This window comes from Ruditapes philippinarum, unplaced genomic scaffold (assembly GCF_026571515.1).
Source record: "Ruditapes philippinarum isolate M1 unplaced genomic scaffold, ASM2657151v2 ctg2134_1_1_1_1, whole genome shotgun sequence".
NCBI lineage: Eukaryota > Metazoa > Mollusca > Bivalvia > Venerida > Veneridae > Ruditapes > Ruditapes philippinarum.
Genome location: NW_026862004.1, coordinates 131,947 through 136,618, shown reverse-complemented (window position 1 = coordinate 136,618; position 4,672 = coordinate 131,947). Strand labels below are relative to the sequence as shown.

Below are 4,672 nucleotides of genomic sequence, written 5' to 3'. Positions count from 1 at the left end.
AATGATGATTTTTGAAACATTATCAATTTTACATTTTATACCTAAAGTCCAAAGTTCTCTGTGAATGTTTCGTGTGCAACGTATATTTTCAGACCATAATTAGGTTTGTTTATAGATAAGAATGCGACTCACTTTAATGCATTTTACAACCTTTTGGCAAATCGATTTGCAGTAAACATAACATCTTCTTTATGAATGCTGAGACAAAAGCAACAAAGGAAACGTTGTCGCAAAATACACCCGTCAAAGAAGCTTTTGACAGAGATGTAGGCATTATAGATATGCATATAGGAGATATGCTCTTGGCAATATCCAGATATGTTTGTCATCTCTAGTGACATTGACCTTGCAAATATTAACCTAAATTACATGTGTCACACATGTGTAGTTATTATTTGTGTTACAATCCATCAATAAATGATGAATGGTTTAAACATATTTATTTTATCAAGTTCTTGAAACTTATATTAATCACTTCCTGGAACCAACAAGAATTGGTTTCATATGAAGAAACATGGTCGTTACCCGAGTAGGGCTCGAACCCATGCTCTCTTGGTTGAGAGGCAGGCACCTAAACCACTAGGCTACCGCTCCCCTTAAATAAATGATGACTAAAAGGTCCCGTACACAAACTTTGACCTCTCTAAGTGACCTTGACCTTGCCCGAAGGGACCTAAATTTTGCAGGAGAATCTCTGCCTTACAATGGTGAACATTTCAATTCATTTCAGTTCAATTAAATGATGAGATCAAGGCTGCTACAGAGGCTTGGTTTAGAGACCAAAAAACTTCTTTCATTTAAATGATATAGACTGCCAAAAGTTGGCCAAATGAATTGGGTAAAGGGGAGTCATTTTGAAAAATATTAAATGTTAATCTTTTAATCTGTCACTAACACTCCAAGTACTACGAACTAATTTTACTCCTCTCGCAATTTTACACAATTTTTAATTGTCTCAAATGCCAGCACTAGAAACATATAAAGGAAAACAATTTCAAACAGAAAATAAATAGTTAAAAGCCTTAAGAACTGCTACACTTACATTTTGTATTCTTCTGTAGCTAGGTCAAAGCAAGTTCTCAAAAATTCTTCAACTTTTTCAAAAGTTGCTTCTTGTTTCATGTCAACTTCATCTTCACACAATTGCTGAAAGATGGATATGTTAGTTTTTCGAATATTGCTTGATAATTACGATATAAAATTATGACATAAATTTGATGTTTAGATTTGTCCAAGGTAAAATTATTCAGTGATGCATAAACTTTTAAACTTTTCATTTAAAGTCATAAAATGGAAATGCATGGATAGAAATTATCAATTTTACTTTAACAATTTTTTTTTCATTCACAAAAAAATTGCTTACAGTCCATAGTGGATCACAGAGGTCAATTGTGATATTGTCTTCGCTCGTTGTGTTGCATACGTTCTCCACAAATAAATACATTACAACAACTTTGTTCCACATTGACCTTTAAATGTTTATTAAAAGATAAAAAGTGAAAGTCGGAACAATGACAAGCAGTATTATAATGTTAATATATGCAACATCATTAAATATCATTTTAATTCTAAGCTTTACACAATCAAAGCAAGTTTGGCAAATTGGTTTATACAGAATTTATTTAAGTTCGATTGTGTAGGAAGTTTAAGCCTATAGAAACACTTTCGAATCCATTCCTGGAACCAACCAGTACTGAGCAATAAGTGTAAAGTTTCTTGCTCAAGGAAACAACGACTTGCCCCTGACGGGGTTTCAACTCATGCGGCTAGCGATCATAACATTACTAGTACAACGTGTTAACCACTCGGCCATGCCGCCACTTAAGTTTGGAAGTCGCATGCAGTATTTTGATAAGTACGTACGATGATCGTAAATAAAAGTATCAGGTTCTACTGATTTAAAAAAATTTACAACTAAATAAATGATAATTAGTAGGCATTAAAAAGGACATTTTTGATTGTTGAAATCATGGAAATAAATATTTTAATAATTTAATGACAAAAATATATAATAAATTGTGATGAATTTGACAAACTGATTGTTTGTAATGTCACATCAAATTTGCAATCTTTCATCTAAGATTAATTATTATTGTTAATATCATTTCCGGAACTGATAAGAAATAAAAAGTATATTAATAGCTCATTGAAATAACCTGGTTTGCTTCCAAAAATATAAAACTGTACTGTATTTTCTAAACATTAAAGAAATCTCTTTTTAACAAGTGTGGAATGATCATTCACTCCTATTATACATAGTACAATATTCGTGATAAAACACAAAATTTAAAAGCTTAAAAGAGTTTTAAATATACGACTATATATAAAGCTGCAAAGTGTTGATTCAAATTTTATTTGTCATTGATTCTAATACATTTTAAATTATTTGACCAATGACTGTTTGCAAAATCAAAGAGGTAGATCGTAAGTTTTCAAAAAGAATCTAAACTGATGAAAAAACATGCAATAAACTTTATCAAAGTATTATAAGCTAATCAAAAGTCCCCTACCAATAAGAGACACATGACGAATATACATATTAACAACAATGTCTTTTAATTATGATATAATTGTAGAAAAAAACTAGAGCTATCACTAAAGGTGATTAATATCCTCACCAGCAACTTTGACTTTTTTGAAAAATTAGTGATCGGAAGAAAAATTTGAAGTCTCACATTAATGAAGTATCAATTGTTTAAAAAACCGTTATTTCAATTACTAGTAATTGCAACCCTACCAGGATATTTATATATACTTTCTTAATACTAAATTTGAGTGTTATATTTCATTTCTAACTCTAGTTATAGTTTGAAAAGCATTTTCTATTTTAAGTAATAGTGACCATTGACCCCCGGTGGTCCAAATGCCATCCCAAGCAGGGTGTCCACATAAGGCTGCTAAATACCAAGTTTGATAACAATATCTCATTTGTACCTAATATAATCTTCTGGAAGAAATTTCTTTTTAGAAATGGTGACCATGACCACAGGGGTTCCAAAACCAATCCTAACCGGGTTCTTCATGTAAGCTGGCCATATACCAAGATTCATAACATTATCTCATTCCTAACTCTAGTTATTGTCCGGAAACCATTTTTCTATTTTGAAAAATGGTGACCTTGCCCTTGACCCCAGGGGGTCCAAATGCAATCCAAACCGGGATCTTCATATATAAAGCTTGCTATATACCAAGTTTGATTACAATATCTCAATACTAACTCTATGTATCGTACGGAAACAATTTTTCTATTATTAGTGACAGTGACCTTGATCTGAACACCAGGGTGTCCATGAGGTTGCTTTATACCACGTTTGATTACAATATCTCATCCCCAACTCTAGTAATTGTCCGGAAACCATTTTTCTATTTTTAGTAATGGTGACCTTGGCCTTTATCTCACGGAGTCGAAATGCACTACCAACCTGAGTTTCTGAATAAGTTGCTACATACCAGGTTTGATTTTATAACCTCATTTCTAACGTGTAGTTATCGTCCGGAAACCATGATGTGGACCAACGGTCGGACGGACCGACCGACCAACCGACCGACAAGCTTAGTCCTGTAAACCCCATTAAACTTAAAACTGGGGGTTTAATGACCCTTATTGCATATGTCATGTATAGTCACGGTTATTTTATAACATTGTCAATTTTGTCTAAATATTTCATTAGTTCCGATGTTATCAAATCTATAAATAAATAACATGACCATTTTAGCTTAATTTGATAACTGGACCTTGACGGTCGAAAGGCAATTAGTAAGGTCAAGACAATAATTGAATAATTCAACATGATGGTCCAATAATCAAAATATCAAAATTTATTTTATTTTACCTTGCTTCTATCAAAACGATGTTGTTCTCTGAGCTAATGTCCTTGAAAGAAGCAAACGTGAACGTCTGCTGAACAATATAGCGAATGCGATGGACATTTGCTAACCATGTCAAACGTTTTGAAGAGTCGTTAAACACATCACATGATTTATCATCTGCTGGAGATTGTTTTTCTATCATGAGATATACACCTTGAATGAGCTGTAAAGTAGTGTATGAAAATTAATATAAGGTTTCCTGTCATGAAAACAGTATATTTTAACTGGGACATACAACTTACGTTGTCACAATACATAATAGTCGGCGAACATTTGAAGGAAATGAGAAAAAGACTTTGTGAAATTCACATTTTACCAGAGAACAAGTCATTCACTGTCTAAAGATGATATTTGATTATTTATTAAAGTTTTGTCGTTAAAAATTAATCATCTTTTTAAAGTGTATGAATTCATGTTTCTCAAGTTTTTTAACCCCACATGTCAAATGCACACTTTAACCATATAGAAAGTTGAATGCATTTAAAGTAATATGTAAGAATTCGATCATCTATTAATTATAAAAAAATTGTCCCTTGTCGAAATGTTATAGTAATTTTAAATTTTTAACCTTAAACATATTGATACCAAAACAGTGATATATATACCCCCCAAACACAATCGTAATTAATAACTATATTTTGATTGTTAACTTCAAATAATGTGCTTACTTTGTTAACCTTGAATTCTTTATATTGTGCAAACGATTAAAAATAAAGGCGTTTAAATTATTTAATTGAAAACTTTAATTAGGCTAAAATATGCAAGAATGGCAATTTTATTTTGAGTATTTTTGCAAAACTTT

The 4,672-nt window shown here is 31.7% G+C and overlaps 1 long non-coding RNA gene across 1 annotated transcript; it reads right to left on the bottom strand.

Annotated features, from left to right (window-relative positions):
* Positions 1 to 1,042: 1,042 nt before the first annotated feature.
* LOC132717595 (uncharacterized) lies at positions 1,043 to 3,929 on the bottom strand. The gene is made up of 3 exons (XR_009623971.1): positions 3,834 to 3,929; positions 1,364 to 1,469; positions 1,043 to 1,146 (listed from the first exon to the last, which is right to left on the bottom strand). It is a non-coding gene; the product is annotated as an uncharacterized LOC132717595 (long non-coding RNA).
* Between the last annotated feature and the right edge of the window lie 743 nt (positions 3,930 to 4,672).